General features: G+C 30.8%; 1 pseudogene across 1 annotated transcript in view; it reads left to right on the forward strand.

The window, feature by feature from the left end:
- The first annotated feature begins 4,239 nt into the window (after window positions 1-4,239).
- LOC143241768 (CYFIP-related Rac1 interactor B-like) overlaps window positions 4,240-22,034 on the forward strand; it is a 43,070-nt pseudogene continuing 25,275 nt past the window's right edge. Inside the window, exons 1-6 of the transcript XR_013022269.1 lie at window positions 4,240-4,446; window positions 8,538-8,636; window positions 11,291-11,412; window positions 12,595-12,700; window positions 15,308-15,444; window positions 17,920-17,994. The product of XR_013022269.1 is annotated as a CYFIP-related Rac1 interactor B-like (transcript). The remainder of the gene's footprint in view (window positions 4,447-8,537; window positions 8,637-11,290; window positions 11,413-12,594; window positions 12,701-15,307; window positions 15,445-17,919; window positions 17,995-22,034) is intronic.

Raw genomic sequence — 22,034 nt, forward strand, 5'->3', positions numbered from 1 at the left:
TTTATTTTCACCAATGAATCTCATTCTGTAACTAATTATTTTTTTACAAACACTCGTAATTCTGATGTATAATATTAACCTATTTTACAAACATTTCCTCCAATGAAAAGTATGGGTTCCACCACAGATCATACTGTGATGACGTATAATGGCGGGCGCTTGCGTAATAGTTCAGCGCATTTGCACTGTCTAGATATTAGTGAGAGAAATTCTTTAGTGTCGGTTTTGCCATCTGAAGGAAATATCGGGAAGTACTGTAATAAAAATTAACGTATCTGTTTTGTACCGTTTCTTCTTTTTATCAATCTAGCATGGCTATACTTTTTAATTTGAAATGAGTTGCCTAAAAAAGAACAAACTAATAGTGATTATATGAATTTTAATACTGGATATGAAATCCGCGAACCTCTTTGCCCAGACTTCTCTACTTTGTTGGGAAACCTAAGATACCATCCCATGGTTCTTAACTTTGGCAGTGATAAAGTAGGCTGAAGACGGTGAAGGTCCAATTTTCATATTATAGTTAGAAAACAAAATATGTTCATCTAGATTAAGAAAATGTAATATTTTATCTGAAACTTTCTTTAACTTATCGTTTTATATATTATGTCCAAACCCAAAACTGGTCAAGAATGATAATAGCTTGCCATTATGAGCAATGTCCAACTTGACCGATGAAAACTTAAAATATGTATTTTAATTAAACTACATTGGACACTGGTAATCTATGTCAGTAATTCACAGGTTCTGCTGGCTAATGTTTGTTTCATGTTCAGTTTACTCAAACATGCGTGTCAATGATAAACACATCATGTGTTAATATTAAAAGCTCTGAGTATGAGTTAGTCTAAGTTATGGGCATTTTCTTTAGCCTCATTAAATAATGTCTTAAAATTTATACAACTGTTATTTCGTACTTCGGCCAACAAAGGCTGATCATCACTAATAATACTTGACCAAAACTCGAAATTCTTGATTTTTCTAGTTATTTCGGACAATGATTAAAACGCCTGGTCATTGTTCATGATGGCCACATTTTAAGTTTTGGGTGTAACCTATATACTTATTCGTATCAGTTGTTTCTTCTTCAGAAGAACTGTTCAGAGTTTCGGGTCCATAAGATTATATCTGGTTCGTGAAAGTTTGAGTCTATGAGAATAAGAGAAGCTGAGAACAGCTAATCTGGGCTATTCAAGTTAAAACCCATATCAGTTCAGTAATTTTTAGTAATAGATGTATTTTATAAACTATGTCTATTAGAACAGGACTTTAGTCTTGTCGCAATTCTCAAATCTTTGCCAGGTTTGAGAAACCTGTACAAAAGATATCATCCAAGTGTATGTTTGTTTATTTGTAATTAAGTACAAATCAACACATTAGACTGTCTGTGCTTTGCTCACCACGAGTATCGAAATCCAGTTTCTGATGTTGTCGTTGGGCCACTGAGGGGTCCAAGTAGAATTGTGGCACATCATGTCCACCATCTTACAACCAGAGTAAGAAAAAAATCAAACTTTTCAAACGCAATACAAACTTTACAAAACCAAATCAAAAGTCTATTGAAGACTTTGAGAAGTAATAACCCAACCTCTAAAATTAAACACAAATAATCTAAGAAAGAAAAGCTGTTAGAATCAATGCCAAAATTAATAATAGTATTAAAAATTACTAAATGAAAAAAATAGAATAAAAACGTAATTTGTAAGATCATTGTTTGTTTGTTTTTCAATTTTCCTTAAAGCTACAAGAGTGCTATCTGCGCTAGTCGTCCCTAATTTAGCAGTGTAAGACTAGAGGGAGGGCAGCTAGTCATCACCACCCACCGCCAACTCTTGGGCTACTTTTTTACCAACGAATAATAGGATTGATTGTCACATTATAGAGCTCCCACAGCTGAAAGGGCGAGCATGCTTGGTGTGACGGAGATTCGAATCCGGGACAAAGATGCTGGGCCGAAGATCATTAAAGACCAACTTATGAAACCGTTACTTGCAATAATACCTTTTAGTTTTATAGTTACACTTTATGATGATCACAATACAATGATCACATTTTGGATTAATTTTTTAACAAATCAAACATCTTAAGTACAGAAGTTTCATAACTTTGATCTGACACATTTTTCTATTCATTTAAATTTTAACTTTTTTATTTCCATGTCAGGTCACGAGATGACATAATCACGTAACTAACTATTTAACATAAAATTTGTTTTACACAGCCACACATAAATGGCCCGTAAGCCGAGGGTTGCGGATTCGAATCCCCGTTGCACCAAACATCCTCGCCCTTTCAGCCGTGGGGGCGTTATAATGTTACGGTGTAACTCTCACTATTCGTTGGTAAAAGAGTAACCCATGAGTTGGCGATGGCTAGCTACCTTCCCTCTAGTTTTACACTACTAAATTAGGGACTACTAGCGCAGCCTTCGTGTAGCTTTGCGCGAAATTAAAAGAAACAAACAAATATAAACATAGTATCTATATGCCACTGATAGTGGAAACCCGTGTTTGTATTTTAGTACAAAAATCCCGTGTTCAAGATTTAATACTAGCTGTGACCCCAAAATATTTGCAACAGTTTTCATGCTCTTCGCTTCAATTATAAGTATTCTGTGGCTTTCAGGCACATTATCTTAGCTACATTTCTTTTGCAGGCATTATGATTTGAAAAAACAAACAAAAAACATTTAAGAAGTCAAGCAAACAAACGCACTTAGATGAAAATTTATACAATAAAACTATACGTAAAAAAACAATAAATTAAATTATAAGTATTTATAATATTGTGCAAAGTATGAATCAATTAAAAACATTCAATGTATAACGCAGTTTTACAAGTTGCAAAAAATGAAACTCACAAAAATGAGGAATAAATATTCTAATAAAGAAAAAAAGTGGTCCCAAAGTGTTTATAGCAGTATATGAAACAAACCAACAGTAAGTTCCCTCAATGACACAACGGTATGTCTGCGAAATTACAATGCTAAAATCCAGGTTTTGATTCCAGCGGTGGTAGATCACAGACAGTCAATTGTGAACCACTGTGCTTAATTACAAACAACAACTGAAGCTAAATTATTGCAAAGTTAAGTAAATGTAAAGTTGTAATGAAGACAAATATTTTTATCTAATTATGCAGAAACGTTTGAATGTGTGTTAAACGAGCTGTGCACAGCTCGTGCATGCACTGATGTCGAGAAAACTCACTTGTTGAGAAAAATATATATGTAAAAACGGCTCGTTTGGGTTGAGAAAATTTTTTTACGGAAATTTAAAAAAAACAAAAACCCAAACGAGCTGTTTTTACATATATTGAACTGTGCATGCATATTTTAGGCCTGAAGTAGTTAAGAAATTGTACTTAGTTTAATAGTTTATTCCTTTGTTTTGGGGAAATTACACGCGGGTTAAGTTTTGCTTGTTTCAAATACTTCGCAAATACAAACTAAAGTTGAAATAGAAGATAGTCGAAGAGCCAGTCTTCGCGTGATAACAATGGCATTGTGTCATCTTATACTACACTACTTGCACTGACAATTTTTTGCTAACCAAAAAAGGTAAGGTGTTCTGCACATGCAATCTGAGTTCCTTGAACAAAGGGCTTTCTAATGATATGGGATTTTTGTTGTGTTTAGTCGAGAAATTTGCGAGAAAAGTTTCGTATAATCAAAAACAAGTGTATTATTTATGTATAAAAACTAGGAACCAGTTGAACTAACATTAAGGCAACTAAAATATAGGTGCCCCAACGATAAAAAGAAAAATACATCAACGATAAAGCATATCAAAAAGAAAACATAAAGTGTTACCTAACACAACAAGAATGATGTAACTGTTCGGTAGGTTCAGTGTTTAATTATATCCCATAATATAAATTTTAAGCTCTACAAGTTTCAGCAGTCACTATACATATTCACAATAATTGTATCATTTTAATAACTGGTATAGATCTTTGAGCTAAATAAGATATTCGGCATTAGTGTTGTTGTCAGTATTATACACGCGGTTTATACATTATAACCACCTGGTGGATGATGGTGAAACTATTAGTGTGATAGGCCTAAGGCTTCATTTTTTGATCTTTAAAATTAGGCCTTTACATACCGTATTAATTATTATTAAATTCTTTAGACATTGAGTTTAGTTAGTATTTTATTATCTAATTTTTTGTAGAAAGCACAGTAAAAAAACAAGGCATCTACCCATTTTGAGCGTATGGTTATCTTTTTTGAATCAACGTATAGTTTGTTACTTCCTTAACCGACAAGTTTTTATTAGAGTTTGAATCAATACATTTAACAACACAACTTAAAGTATTGTATCACTGAGTTCGAGTTTTAATGTCTGGCAAAGCATTTTGCAAGGTGATGACTAGCTAGAAGATTGGTATGAAAGCCAGACTTAAAAATAACTCGTTTGCAACTTATAATAAGTTGTAACAAGGGTAAGTGGAGACAGTTACCTTCTTGATGATGAGAAACCCGCTTGAAATAAAAATGTATCTCAGAATGGCTGGTATGGGTATTAACACTTTTATTGATAAGGAGAGAACAACGTTTCGACCTTCCTAGGTCATCTTCAGGTTCAGTAAAAGTGTTAATACCCATACCAGCCATTCTGAGATACAAATACTAATATATTATTCATGTGCCCCCCAATACTGTGATTAAAGGATATATATGAGTTATACATCTTGTCTAGCAGTTAGGTCATTTGAATGTTTTACTAGTTGATGGTTAGTCAGTCGTGTTTGACTTTGTAATTATGTTTAATGAACTAAAGAATCATTTAAAAGTTATTGAATGCTTTTCTTTTCTGTTGATTCTCTGTTCACACTGTCTTATGTTCATTTGATTTCATATGAGACAATTGAATGAAATATAGTATATAATTATTATAAGTCATACTTATAGCAAGTATAATATCTGGTTGTAATATCTTGGGGTAGTAAGAAAGATTGCTGCTAACTTAACATTTTGGCTGCCATTTACCACACCAGTTGATAACAACCAACCTTTACTGATGGACTGGCTGACATGCTGGTGGGTTAGAGACAGTTATGTTTCAAAGCGAAATTTCTCTTGTTGCATACAAGTTTGGAAGACAGCTCCTTACCACCTTATGAATGGCCCTAGGGTATGAATTATTTCTAAGAGTAGTGACAGTTCACATGTAATAATCATTTGTGTAGTTGGAGAGGGCACAAAATATTAATTATGTTATTGAAAGTTTGAGTCTGTTCTAATTTTGGGCATGTTGCTGCTTCTAGGCTGGAACCTTGTATATTGAATATGTCAAATCTTGGAAGAATGTGTTCACTTTTGTACAGAGAATAGTAAAATTATTCGATGAGAAATGTTCAGCACATTTTATGGCTGTATGGTACTACATATTTGTTCATGTGTAACGAAACAAGACCTGACAATTATTCTTAAAATTACTTTTTAGTGCAAAAAATAACAAAATTAATCTTCCACCAAAACTTAGAAACTATTTTTTGTGATGAATGTTAGTTTAGGGATTAGCCTAAAAATATTGCTAGCAATGAATGTACCTAACTGATGAAACAAGCTTTCATTTTAGTAAGATAGATGTGTTAAATTAGCCATAATATATATTTTTAATTTTGATTTATACAGGTAGCTACTATCTCTGATCAGAAGTTATTGTTAAACAATACATTGTTACTTTAATGAATTGTAAATGTTTAAAGTACATTTACAACAGAGCAAAGAATTAACTTATAAGTGGGTGATTTGTTTACTGTAACAAAACCAAACAAATTTAAAATTCCATAAATAACTGTAATGGGAAAATAATAATATGATTTGTACTCAAATACCATGTAATTAAAATATCTCATTTTATAGCAACAAATCATAACTAATATTTTGAAGAAAGAATTATCTTTGAGTTTCTAATCTGATCAACTAAAAACCTGAACATATTTTCACAGTTTTCTTGCAGTTGAATGCTTTAATGATTAAACATGTAAAATCACCAATTAGAATAAGGACCAGGATTTTCTAACAGTAAATAATTAGTGTAAGGCAAGATTGATTATATACACATAGATATAACTTTTTAACATGCAGCTAAGTTGACATTTTGGGTTAGAGGCTAAAAAGGCACTTTCTACTGAACAATCTTCTGTTGTTTGACTCGAGTATCTGTCAAGAGTTAGTCCGCATCAATAGGCAAACTATTCTACTGTCCTAGTTTTACGTAGAAGACCAAGATTATATTTCGAAAGCTTACATATATTATCTCCAATTTTTTAATTCCAACTCTCATACAATCTTTAAAGAGATAATTCACATTCTTTATAATTTGAAACATATGAACTAAGCCTTATATTTCAGAGAAGGCAGATGTAGTTTTATGCTCTCCTCGCCCATCTCTGCATCCTGATATCCTTCATGTTCTGATAGGACTGAAACAGTACATGTGTACAGCATTTGTGACAATCTTATTTCTTTACTTCTTATAACAAGAAGTACAATTCTTGCTCATAAAATTGAACCAGAGCTGTACACACACAAAAAATTTAACTCACAAAGATTTCCCACAAAAACATCACATGTTAATACAATATCGTTTATATCAAATTGTACACAAAAATATCACTAGTTAATACAATATCGTTTATATCAAATTTTACACAGAACATCACTAGTTAATACAATATCGTTTATATCAAATTTTACACAGAATATCACTAGTTAATACAATATCGTTTATATCAAATTTTACACAGAACATCACTAGTTAATACAATATCGTTTATATCAAATTTTACACAGAACATCACTAGTTAATACAATATTGTTTATATCAAATTGTACACAAAAATATCACTAGTTAATACAATATCATTTATATCAAATTTTACATAGAACATTACCAGTTAATAAACTGTTATTTATATCCTAGTTTACTCAGAACATCACTAGTTAATCAAATATGGTTCATATCCAATTTCACACAGAACATTGCTTGTTTATAAATTATGCCTTATATCCAATTTTACACAAAACATCACTTGTTAATAAACTGTTGTTTATATCCAACTGTACACGACATCACTAGTTAATACAGTGTTGTTTATATCCAATTGTACATGACATCACTAGTTAATACAGTGTTGTTTATATCCAATTGTACATGCGACATCACTAGTTAATACAGTGTTGTTTGAATTCAATTTTACACAACGTCACTTGTTAATGCAATGTTGCTTGTATCCAGTTTTACAAAGAACATTAGTTAATACAATGTTGTTTGTATCCAGTGTTACAACTTGTTAATACAGTGTTGTAAATATCCAACTTTACACAGAACATCACTGGTTTATACAATATTGTTTATATCCAGTGTTATACAGAACATCACTTGTTCATACAATATTGTTTGTATCCAATTATACATGGAACAACACTCGTTAATAAGCTATTGTCTGTATTAAACAGAACATCAGTAGTTACTAAACAGTTGTTTATATCCTATTTTACACAGAACATCACTTCTTAATACAGTGTTGTTTATATCCAATTTCACACGACATCACTAGTTAATACGGTGTTGTTTATATCCAATTTCACACAACATCACTTCTTAATACAATGTTGTTTGTATCCAATTTTACACATTACTTCTTAATGCAATGTTGTTTGTATCCAATTTTACACAACATCACTTCTTAATAGTGTTGTTTATATCCAATTTCACACAACATCACTTCTTAATACAATGTTGTTTATATCCAATTTCACACAACATCACTAGTTAATACAGTATTGTTTATATCCAATTTCACACAACATCACTTCTTAATACAGTGTTGTTTATATCCAATTTCACACAACATCACTTCTTAATACAGTGTTGTTTATATCCAATTTCATACAACATCAATTCTTAATACAGTGTTGTTTATATCCAATTTCATACAACATCAATTCTTAATACAGTGTTGTTTATATCCAATTTCATACAACATCAATTCTTAATACAGTGTTGTTTATATCCAATTTCACACAACATCAATTCTTAATACAGTGTTGTTTATATCCAATTTCATACAACATCAATTCTTAATACAGTGTTGTTTATATCCAATTTCATACAACATCAATTCTTAATACAGTGTTGTTTATATCCAATTTCATACATCAATTCTTAATACAGTGTTGTTTTTTGAAAAAATTATTCATTAGCTTTATGTTGCTACCATTATTTGAAAGTGATATTCTTTTTAAATATATTACATTATATGATGTGAGGGACATAACTTGGTAGTAGATTACAGCAGAATAAATAATTGACTGTTGTTGAATGAATATATTACATAAATTAACTTGGTGGTATATTATAGCAGAATAAATAATTGATGTTGTTATTGTCTATAATATTCAATACACAATAAAACATTTTAATAAAAATGATTACCAAATCTTTTTACAGACATGTTAAAAATTTTGTTAAGTCAATCCGTGATCTGCTTAACTCTATTTAAATTTCTTGAATCACTTTTAGATAATATATGCAATTGAGAAGAAGTGGAAATGGGAAATCTACTTAAGTTATTGTACAGGGATGAAACACCAAAATATGATGTCTTTGTGGATTTTGAAAGTAAGTAATGGTAATTACTATTATGTAAGAAAGAGGTACTTGTATACTGCTGGACCATTAAGTGTGGTGAATGTTTATAGTGTACAGAGTTGGTCTTTTAATGAAAAGTGACATGCTGTGGGTGTAGACTTGAAATAGATAGTAGTTATATACACTTGGTGCATATTATACAGGGTGAGCCAAAAGTAGGTGGACAGTAAAAAAACATTTATTTAGAGATCACGTATACGTACAACTATATGTAATAAGACAATTATATTAATGAAAATAAAATGTTATTTATTAACGCAAATGCTCAAATTGTTTTCCTTCTTGATTTACACAGCTTTGAAGTCTACCTCTTACGCTTCGACAACCATTTTTGCACAAGTCACTCTGGGCATTAATTTCTTGAAATGCATCTCTTATGTAATTTTTAAATCACCGACACTTCTTGGTTTTGACTATAAACTTTTTCCTTGAGTACTCCCAAAAGAAAAAAATCCATAGGGTCAAGTCCGGTGAGCGTGCTGTCGATTGGACCTCTTCGACCAATCCATTTCAATGGAAATGTTTCATCAAGATACTCACGAACTCCTTTGGAATAATGTGGAGGGGCCCCATCTTGTTGAAAATAAAAGTAATGTAAATTAGGTTGTTGCTGTAACTGGGGAACAACTTGATTCCTTAGAATTTCGAGATACTTATCTCCTGTAATTGTTCCGTCCAAAAAAAATGGTCCATAAACACCAAAACTTGAAATACCACCCCAAACATTGACACCAGGCTGATTTAGCTGTTGTTCTAATGTTAAATGCATGTTCTCACTATACCAGAAAACACAATTATGTCTATTGACATGACCGGATAATTTAAAAGAAGCTTCATCACTCCACACAATGTTATCTAAAATTCCTGGGTTTTCTTAAATCTTGTTCAGCATAATTTCACTAAATTGCAGTCGCCTGTCTGGATCATCCTCAATAAGCCATGAATTAGTTGTGGTCGATAGGGTTTCAACCCAATTTGCGTTATAATTCGCCTAATAGATGTTTGTGGTATGTTCAATTCCATAGAAGCTCTTCTGGTGGATTTGTTTGGACTTTGAACAAATGCATTGGCAACACGTTGCTTATTATTCTCTGTACAGACTGTTTTGGGTTGACCAGTTTTAGCAGCATTAAGGATTGAGCCAGTGGCGTCGAATTTGTCACGGATACGGTAAATGGTTTGTCTTTTTGGAGCTGGAGTATCAAATGTTTCAACCCACTTTCTCCTTACAGTTTCAGTATTTTGAGATTTCCAATACTCTTTTAACACCCATATTCTTTTATCTGTATTTAAAGTATTTGACATTATGGGTTCTATTAACAATCTAAAAAAAAAAGAAAACAGATTAAATTAAAACAAATGTAATTATAAAATTGTAATTATATAACACAAATAATATAGTTGCAACATAGTTATAATATACAATTGCATTAATATAACAGATACATAAACCTATTCCAAATGCTGTCCACCTACTTTTGGCTCACCCTGTATAGTTTCTGTTTTATTCAGATAGACCAGTTATTACATAATTGTTATAAGACACTTTGTCATCTGTATATGTTGTTCCTTACCTGTATTATAGCAAATATTTAATATTTCTAGTGACTAATTTGTATCTTTTGGATACATTTAACTACATGGATTTCAGAATGGTTATTTACCACATATAGGAGAGGTTTCATTAAATGTTTTATTATAGGTTCTTATACCTGTGTCTTCAGCAGTGGTTACTTTTGTTGAGTTTTGACACTGTCTGGCTGAAGACATTTTTCTTTAAATTACAAATCATTGACTTACAGCTTCAACTATTATTCTAACTAGTACCTGCTACAAGTTCTTTTCAACTGCTTCACACTTCAGTGTTCCAAACATTAGATATGCAGCACTTAAATAATCAAAAACCATTTATTGTCACAGAAATTGTAGCAATCCTTTGTTCTCCCTCTCTCTTTACAAGTTATTAGTTCAAAATGTATCGGTAGTTTATCAGTTTAAAATTCCACGTCCTTTTTTATTTATTTAACTCTTGTGACACATTCCTGGGGTGTAAGTAATAAATTAATGAAAATAGAATGACCTCTGTTTTTACAGTTGAAGAAAACAATTTCAGTAGATAGTTTGTAATAAACATATTTCTTTATCAGTATAAAACTATCATAGCAATAAAACAAAGTGAGTCGTTCACCTGTAATCAACGGCCATTCTTGTCTTCCATGCACAAAGTTGACGACAAATAACTTGTGGAATAACATGACAGATTTTGGTTTCATGTGAAGTATGTTTTCATTCATTTATTCCATAGTAGAATATCGTGACAGATTTTGGTTTCATGTAAAGTATGTTTTCATTCATTTATTCCATAGTAGTAGTGTATTGTTTTCCTTCAAGTGTCTTGTCTGTTTGTATTAAGGTTGTCAGTTGGTGGATCTCCACTCTTTGCAAGTTAATAAATGAAAGAGCTTAAAAATTATGGTTTGATCCAACAGTAAAGTTGAATAAAAACTGTTGTATATGTTAAGATGCATTTTTTGAAAGTACAATAAAGCATTAGTTACTACACAAGTACTGTCTGTGTGTAGTCTAAGATATCTCAAAGTTTAATAATATTTTGAATGCTGCAGATGCAAAACCTTCACAGTCTGAAATGACAACCTATAGTATTGTACAAGAAGCTCTAAAGCATTCAAGACAGATTTTAGCTGACCTCAGGGTTTACAAAGGAGCAGGAAATGAAATCAAAGTGGTGAGTTGTTGTGTGTCGTGTTATCTCACTTGTGGACAGAAATATGAAGTCTTTAATATAGAAAAAACTTTTTCCTTTTATAAATAACATTAAAATAATTTTACTTGGAATACTTGCAACATTAAATCAGATTTCTTTTTTAAAGAGAGTATATTATTATAATAAAACTTGATACATACCTTTATCTGTCACTTCCTATTTTCTGCTCTATACACTTTAAATGACAGGAGATAGTTACTCAGATTAGCTGTGTTATACACATCTCATAATTTATCTAATAAACTGGTTTTTCTTATATTACATTTCACACTATTATCTTGTAATTTTAGTACCAATATTTAATTATTTACTGTATAATTCAAGCACTCATTCAGTTTCTTATTTCATATCCTCATAAAAATTACTTTTTGGCTGTACTATGGTACTCTCCTACACTTGATTCACCACCTAACAGGGATTTGTTCACTGTTGGATCCACTTACATTGATCACAGTTTGTTTTTAGGGATAATTTACTTATACACAGTTCTATCTGTTTTGTTCAGTAAATGTTAAACCTTCAATAATACTTGAAGTGAAAATTTCATTTTTCTATGCTCCATAAGTGATATAAACTGTATTCTTTCTTTAGTGTTACTGTTGTTAATAAGTTTAGTATATCTGGTTTTATTATTTTAGAATGTTTTATTATTATACTTTTATCATTGATATTGCTATACATTGGTAGCATAATGTATAGAGTTAGGACTAACTTATGCTGTCCTAACTTCATAAAACATTGTTGGTTTTATGGCTGATAATATTGTATATGTTGAGGTACCAAAAACATAAAACAGTGTTGTTTATTGTAACTTTAGGCAGAGTTGGTTTGAAAACTTTAATCAACTGCAACTCCTATTGAAATAAATTTGATGTTTTGTCTTACCTTTAAAAGGTTAATTTTTAGTTCTGGTCTCAGTAGGTGGCCTTCTTTGATACAGTGCGAGTATGTTTAAATATCTGTGATTACAGATGACTGTTAACAATTTGGAAGTTTCTTATAAAGTAATACAGTGTAGCTTTTCTTGTAGTGTGTTATTACTTGTATACAATTCTTGAATAAATTGGACTTATTGTTGGGCAGCATTCATGTTACACAAAGAACCTTCTATCAAACATAGGCTTTCTTTTAATTTTTCAACAGGCAATAGGGAACCCGCAGAATAAGCAATCCCAGAGTGCAGCTTGGGAAGCTGTTATACCTCTGGTCACCAAGCTTAGAGAATTCTACGAATTCTCCAAGAAATTAGGTAATTATCACAGACTTTGTAAATTCTTTAAAAGAAACATTTGCTCTTTTTTGTTTTGTTGTTGTTGGATATGCACTTATAGCATTTTATGTTAAATCTTAGATGGTAGTTTTTGTTTGACTCACTTAGGTAGAGAAACTGTTTAACATAAATGATTTCTGATAAATTAGTTAAATTAACAAGTTGACAAAAATTTGTGTAGACAGTTTGTGTTAAAGAACCTTAAACAAGTATGTAGGTGTGTTGTCTTAAACAAGAATGTAGGTGTGTTGTCTTAAACAAGAATGTAGGTGTGTTGTCTTAAACAAGTATGTAGGCGTGTTGTCTTAAACAAGTATGTAGGCATGCTGTCTTAAACAAGAATGTAGGCGTGTTGTCTTAAACAAGTATGTAGGCGTGTTGTCTTAAACAAGTATGTAGGCGTGTTGTCTTAAACAAGTATGTAGGCGTGTTGTCTTAAACAAGTATGTAGGCGTGTTGTCTTAAACAAGAATGTAGGCGTGTTGTCTTAAACAAGTATGTAGGCGTGTTGTCTTAAAACAAGTATGTAGGCGTGCTGTCTTAAACAAGTATGTAGTGCGTGCTGTCTTAAAACAAGAATGTAGAGTGTTGTCTTAAACAAAGTATGTAGGCATGCTGTCTTAAACAAGAACGTAGGCGTGTTGTCCTTAAACAAGCATGTAGGCTGTGTTGTCTTAAACAAGCATGTATGTAGTGTTGTCTTAAAACAAGAGGTATGTAGAGCGTGTTGTCTTAAACAAGTATGTAGAGCGTGTTGTCTTAAACAAGTATGTAGGCGTGTTGTCTTAAACAAGTATGTAGGCGTGTTGTCTTAAACAAGAATGTAGGCGTGTTGTCTTAAACAAGTATGTAGGCGTGTTGTCTTAAACAAGTATGTAGGCTGCTGTCTTAAACAAGTATGTAAACGTGCTGTCTTAAACAAGAATGTAGGCGTTGTTGTCTTAAACAAGTATGTAGGCGTGTTGTCTTAAACAAGTATGTAGGCGTGTTGTCTTAAACAAGTATGTAGGTGTGCTGTCTTGAACAAGTATGTAGGCGTGCTGTCTTGAACAAGAATGTAGGCGTGTTGTCTTAAACAAGTATGTAGGCGTGTTGTCTTAAACAAGTATGTAGGTGTGCTGTCTTAAACAAGTATGTAGGCGTGCTGTCTTAAACAAGAATGTAGGCGTGTTGTCTTAAACAAGAATGTAGGTGTGTTGTCTTAAACAAGTATGTAGGCGTGTTGTCTTAAACAAGTATGTAGGCATGCTGTCTTAAACAAGAATGTAGGCGTGTTGTCTTAAACAAGTATGTAGGCGTGTTGTCTTAAACAAGTATGTAGGCGTGTTGTCTTAAACAAGTATGTAGGCGTGTTGTCTTAAACAAGTATGTAGGTGTGCTGTCTTAAACAAGTATGTAGGCGTGCTGTCTTGAACAAGAATGTAGGCGTGTTGTCTTAAACAAGTATGTAGGCGTGTTGTCTTAAACAAGTATGTAGGTGTGCTGTCTTAAACAAGTATGTAGGCGTGCTGTCTTAAACAAGAATGTAGGCGTGTTGTCTTAAACAAGTATGTAGGCGTGCTGTCTTAAACAAGTATGTAGGCGTGCTGTCTTAAACAAGTATGTAGGCGTGCTGTCTTAAACAAGTATGTAGGCGTGTTGTCTTAAACAAGTATGTAGGCATGCTGTCTTAAACAAGTATGTAGGCGTGTTGTCTTAAACAAGTATGTAGGCGTGTTGTCTTAAACAAGTATGTAGGCGTGCTGTCTTAAACAAGTAGATAGGTATATTGTCTGAAGGAAGTACGTAGGTGTGTTGTCTGAAACAAATTGTGTAGATATGTTGTTTTCTTTACTTTAACAAAGTGTAAAAAATTGTACACAAATTATTTCCACTAAAATGACCAGTGTTAAGTAAGGCATATAATCTCATCTCAGCTCAGGATATGTAAGGCTATGTGTTATACATAAACATATCATTAGACAGGATATATAAAGATAGGTGTTATACGTGATTGCATTATTAACCTAGTTGCTTTTAGGTTTTTGTCAGTTTAAACATTTCCTACATCTTAACTTGCTACTGCTTTGTTATGTGTTACACTTTACAGCCTTTGTCCTCTTGATCTGAGCTCAGCTGTAAACACTTCTTTTTTATATAAGAGACTCGACTTGTGTACGATAGTTTTAGAAATAATGCTTCTATGCACTTCAACTAAGTTGGGTCACCAGTAGAACAATGTTTTCACAGGATTCATTTAATAATTACAGTTGTTGTCATTGTCTTGGTGATGGTGAATCATACAGTCACCAAGGAATTGGTAAATAAAAACTACCTGGTTAGTTGCTGTTGATAACAGTAATTAGGATAAACTGATAAATGGTCATAAGTGGGTTAACTATAGTCTGATTACAAACTTTATTTAAGAACTTATGTACATTGTGAAGTTTGTTGGAATAAAGTAGATTTTTATGCAATTGAACTAACTGACCAACAGTTTTAGTTTTAAAACTAAAATTTATAATTAAGAGAACTTAATTTTTTAGGTTGAACAAACTGCAGATTACAAGCGTTAAGCCTATTTAACAACATTGTCTTATATTGTAGAACAAGTAGTTCCTCATATACTGTGGGATTTGTGTTCTGGTCCAATGACTCCAATGCAACACTTAGAGACTCAACAAGCTTTAGTAAAACAGTTTGCTGAAATCTTGGACTTTGTGTTAGAATTTGATGATTTAAAAGTAAGTAGAATTTTTTATGTAGATATTAAAAGGATGTAGTTTTAAAAGTAAAGATGTCACACTGTGTGTACCAGTGTGATAGATTTAAAATCAGTTCACTAACCATTGTTAGTAATAGTTTATACATGTCACACTGTGTGTACCAGTGTGATAGATTTAAAATCAGTTCACTAACCATTGTTAGCAATAGTTTATATATGTCACACTGTGTCATAATTATTGGAATTTAGCCAGCAAAAAATGTACTTCTGTTAATTTAGCGCCATCTCCGTCATTATCTGCTTGGTCATTGTGGCAAACAGGAAACAACTGTCCAGTGATTTAAAAAAACTGAATTATTGTAAAATACAAGTCTCGTGTGTCTCTTTCCGGTATTGCTACACAACTTAATGTGCCGAAATCTACTGTTCAAAGCACTATTGCCAAGTTTAAGCTTACAGGATCAACTGCTAACCTCCCTCTTTCAGGACACTCCACCAAAATTCCAGAGAGAACGAAGAGGAAGGTTCTCAGAGAAGTTAGCAGGAACCCTCGTTTAACACGTAATGACATACAGAAACTGGTAAGGGAAACTGGGGTTGAAATAAGCACCTCTACAGTTATGAACATGTTACGCTTTTCTGGGTTCAAAGCATGTCTTCCCTGTAGAACTCCATATTTAAAGCCTGTTCATTTAGAAGCACGATTGAGGTATGCAAGAAAGCATGTACATAAACCCTTTACCTATTGGAAGAGTATTCTTTGGATCTAGCTCTTCAGCCACAATGATGTTTGGAATATTTTCTGTAAGAAAGGGGAATGAAATCTTCCAAAGAACACTGTCCCTACAGTTAAACACGGAGGTGGCTCGATCATGCTATGGGGTTCCTTCAGCTCTTCTGATGTAGGCAGTCTTCACCACGTGAATGAAATCATGAAAAAAGAAGAGTATGTTGGATCTTCCAGCACGACAATGACCCTAAGCACACATCGAAATATGTGCAATCCTGGTTGCAGAGTAACCATATAAGCATTCTGGAGTTTCCATCGCAGTCACCCAATCTCAACCCAATTGAAAACGTTTGGCATGAGTTGAACACCAGGGTTCATCAGCGTCATCCGAAAAACTTGCAAGAGTTGGAGGCCTTCTGTAAAGAAGAATGGAAGAAAATACCAGTCGAGTACTGTCAAATAATCATAGAGGGCAATGAGGAGAGATTGCGCCAAGTAACTCGCCTGAAAGGCTACACAACTGACCATTAAAGTAGATGCACGAACACTTTCTGCCCCTCCTATGTTTGGTTATTTGTTTATAAACAGTTTATTTTTCGTTTAATTTACATAAAAATTTATGTAGATGTGTGTTATTATAATATGTATAATATACTATACTTTCATTACCCTAATCATGATACTTTTTATGTTATGAGGAAAACCCTACTCACAACTCAGCGGCACGAACACTTTCTGTCATAACTGTATATGTCTTTGTATTGACACAGTTTGTATGACTCTATAGTAGTGATGTGCTGGATTTGACTGTAGTTAATATATGTCTTTGGATTGACACAGTATGTATGACTGTAGTTAAGACTGTTGGATATGACTTTGTAGTTAATATTTCTTTGGATTGGTACAGTGTACTGTAGTTATGATGTGTTGGATATGACTATAGTTAATATGTCTTTGGATTGACATAGTGTGTATGACTGTAGTTATGTGTTGGATATGACTCTGTAGTTAATATATGTCTTTGGATTAACAGTGTGTATGACTCAGTGATGTCGAGAAACCCACTTGTGGAGAAATTTATATGTAAAAACGGCTCGTTTGGGTTGAGAAAATATTTTACATAAAAGAGCGAACAACGTTTCAACCTTCTTCGTTCACGATGACCGAAGAAGGTCGAAACGTTGTTCGCTCTCCTGTGTAAAATATTTTCTCGACCCAAACGAGTCGTTTTTACATATAAAGTGTGTATGACTGTAGTTATGTGTTGGATATGACTCTGTAGTTAATATATGTCTTTGGATTAACAATGTATATTACTGTAGTTAAGACTGTTGGATATGACTCTGTGGTTAATATATGTCTTTGAATTAACAGTGTGTATGACTGTGTTGTGATGTGATGAATGTGACTGTAGTTAATATATGTCTTTGGATTGACACAGTGTGTATGGCTGTAGTTATGTGTTGGATATGACTCTGTAGTTAATATATGTCTTTGGATTAACAATGTATATTACTGTAGTTAAGACTGTTGGATATGACTCTGTGGTTAATATATGTCTTTGAATTAACAGTGTGTATGACTGTGTTGTGATGTGTTGGATTTGACTATAGTTAATATATGTCTGGATTGACACAGTATGTACGACTCTGTAGTTAAGAAATATTTGATATGAGTTTCTTTGTAAGGATTATTATGTTATTTTTTACGACACTTTATGTTAAATTGTACATGATATTTCTTCTTGTTTTATATCTATTCCAGATGACTAACCCAGCAATACAAAATGACTTTAGCTACTACAGAAGAACAGTTAGTCGGCTGAGGATAGCCAATCAGGTAAACAGTAGGAGGCTACTTGTTGTTGTTAAGCAAAATATTTCTTTAAAGATTAAAATTTTTGTAATCTGGGTCAATAGTTTGTGAACAATATAAAAAGTTATAGTAAGTAAGTTCCTCTTACGCATTTAGATAGTTAAATTTGAAAAAAAAACTGAATTATTTTCATTAAAATGACATATATATGAATAACTAACAGAGCAACTTATGATGAATTATTTGTTTACCCTTTAAATTATTCATTTATGAAGTTGGTCACAGGGTCCAACGTCTTGATCATTTTGTGCTTGTTGTAGTTTTTACTTTATAATTTAACATGGTGAACACATCTTCATGAAAGTTTGTAGATTTTCAGTAGACATTACAAGGTTGTTGTACACAAAATATCGGATTTTGTAATAATTTCTCATGGATTTTTCATTTTAAATGTTGACTATCCAACATTCAAAGTCACTTTAAGATTTAACATACTTCTATGCATTAGAAAATTTTCATATTTCATGTGACTCTTTATAACATCCAGATAATTATCCAACATTTTTCAAAATGAAAACCTTAATATATTATCTTTTATTTTCACTATAGTATCTCTGTGGGTTTGGTCAATTCGACCGACGTAGTTATCATCACAAAAAATAGAAGATACATATAAATTACTCTTTTGTTTTTCCTTCTAGAAACTACAAAGGTTTAGCCTGAATAGCTTATGACATATGATATATATATAAACATTTATTATTTTATTGAGAGAAGTTGAATGATGCAGTGCATGTGCATTCATATTACTGTATCCAATGATATCAAAGTGACCTATCTTAGCTGTATTGTGGTGGGCCAGTATTGTGTAAAATAGTCACATTTCAGTTACAGTACATTATATGTGTGTGTATATATATTATAATTATCTGTTTATAAATAAGTCGTTTCATTTCAGTTACAGTACATTGTGTGTGTGTGTGTGTGTGTGTGTGTATATATATATATATATACATTATTACTGTTTATTAATAAGTTGTTTCATTTCTGTTACACTACATTACATGTATATATACATTGTTACTGTTTATTAATAAGTTGTTTCATTTCTGTTACACTACATTATATGTATATATACATTGTTACTGTTTATTAATAAGTTGTTTCATTTCTGTTACGGTACATTATATGTATATATACATTGTTACTGTTTATTAATAAGTTGTTTCATTTCTGTTACGATTACATTATATGTATATATACATTGTTACTGTTTATTAATAAGTTGTTTCATTTCTGTTACGGTACATTATATGTATATATACATTGTTACTGTTTATTAATAAGTTGTTTCATTTCTGTTACACTACATTATATGTATATATACATTGTTACTGTTTATTAATAAGTTGTTTCATTTCTGTTACGGTACATTATATGTATATATACATTGTTACTGTTTATTAATAAGTTGTTTCATTTCTGTTACAGTACATTATATGTATATATACTTTGTTACTGTTTATTAATAAGTTGTTTCATTTCTGTTACAGTACATTATATGTATATATACATTGTTACTGTTTATTAATAAGTTGTTTAATTTCTGTTACTGATTTTATTATATGTATATATACATTGTTACTGTTTATTAATAAGTTGTTTCATTTCTGTTACACTACATTATATGTATATATACATTGTTACTGTTTATTAATAAGTTGTTTCATTTCTGGTACAGTACATTATATGTATATATACATTGTTACTGTTTATTAATAAGTTGTTTCATTTCTGTTACAGTACATTATATGTATATATACATTGTTACTGTTTATTAATAAGTTGTTTCATTTCTGGTACAGTACATTATATGTATATATACATTGTTACTGTTTATTAATAAGTTGTTTCATTTCTGTTACACTACATTATATGTATATATACATTGTTACTGTTTATTAATAAGTTGTTTCATTTCTGTTACGGTACATTATATGTATATATACATTGTTACTGTTTATTAATAAGTTGTTTCATTTCTGTTACGGTACATTATATGTATATATACATTGTTACTGTTTATTAATAAGTTGTTTCATTTCTGTTACAGTACATTATATGTATATATACTTTGTTACTGTTTATTAATAAGTAGTTTCATTTCTGTTACAGTACATTATATGTATATAAACATTGTTACTATTTATTAATAAGTTGTTTCATTTCTGTTACAGTACATTAAATGTATATATACATTGTTACTATTTATTAATAAGTTGTTTCATTTCTGTTACAGTACATTACATGTACATATACATTGTTACTGTTTATTAATAAGTTGTTTCATTTCTGTTACAGTACATTATATGTATATATACAATGTTACTGTTTATTAATAAGTTGTTTCATTTCTGTTACGGTACATTATATGTATATATACATTGTTACTGTTTATTAATAAGTTGTTTCATTTCTGTTACGGTACATTATATGTATATATACATTGTTACTGTTTATTAATAAGTTGTTTCATTTCTGTTACACTACATTATATGTATATGTACATTGTTACTGTTTATTAATAAGTTGTTTCATTTCTGGTACACTGCATTATATGTATATATACATTGTTACTGTTTATTAATAAGTTGTTTCATTTCTGTTACAGTACATTATATGTATATATACATTGTTACTGTTTATTAATAAGTTGTTTCATTTCTGGTACAGTACATTATATGTATATATACATTGTTACTGTTTATTAATAAGTTGTTTCATTTCTGTTACACTACATTATATGTATATATACATTGTTACTGTTTATTAATAAGTTGTTTCATTTCTGTTACGGTACATTATATGTATATATACATTGTTACTGTTTATTAATAAGTTGTTTCATTTCTGTTACGGTACATTATATGTATATATACTTTGTTACTGTTTATTAATAAGTTGTTTCATTTCTGTTACGATTTTATTATATGTATATATACTTTGTTACTGTTTATTAATAAGTTGTTTCATTTCTGTTACAGTACATTATATGTATATAAACATTGTTACTATTTATTAATAAGTTGTTTCATTTCTGTTACAGTACATTAAATGTATATATACATTGTTACTGTTTATTAATAAGTTGTTTCATTTCTGTTACAGTACATTACATGTATATATACATTGTTACTGTTTATTAATAAGTTGTTTCATTTCTGTTACAGTACATTATATGTATATATACATTGTTACTATTTATTAATAAGTTGTTTCATTTCTGTTACGGTACATTATATGTATATATACATTGTTACTGTTTATTAATAAGTTGTTTCATTTCTGTTACGGTACATTATATGTATATATACATTGTTACTGTTTATTAATAAGTTGTTTCATTTCTGGTACACTACATTATATGTATATATACATTGTTACTGTTTATTAATAAGTTGTTTCATTTCTGGTACAGTACATTATATGTATATATACATTGTTACTGTTTATTAATAAGTTGTTTCATTTCTCTTACACTACATTATATGTATATATACATTGTTACTGTTTATTAATAAGTTGTTTCATTTCTGTTACGGTACATTATATGTATATATACTTTGTTACTGTTTATTAATAAGTTGTTTCATTTCTGTTACAGTACATTATATGTATATATACTTTGTTACTGTTTATTAATAAGTTGTTTCATTTCTGTTACAGTACATTATATGTATATATACTTTGTTACTGTTTATTAATAAGTTGTTTCATTTCTGTTACAGTACATTAAATCTATATAAACATTGTTACTATTTATTAATAAGTTGTTTCATTTCTGTTACGGTACATTATATGTATATATACATTGTTACTGTTTATTAATAAGTTGTTTCATTTCTGTTACACTACATTATATGTATATATACATTGTTACTGTTTATTAATAAGTTGTTTCATTTCTGGTACAGTACATTATATGTATATATACATTGTTACTGATTATTAATAAGTTGTTTCATTTCTGTTACAGTACATTATATGTATATATACATTGTTAC

This window comes from Tachypleus tridentatus, unplaced genomic scaffold (assembly GCF_004210375.1).
Source record: "Tachypleus tridentatus isolate NWPU-2018 unplaced genomic scaffold, ASM421037v1 Hic_cluster_1, whole genome shotgun sequence".
In the NCBI taxonomy this organism is placed as follows: Eukaryota; Metazoa; Arthropoda; class Merostomata; order Xiphosura; family Limulidae; genus Tachypleus; species Tachypleus tridentatus.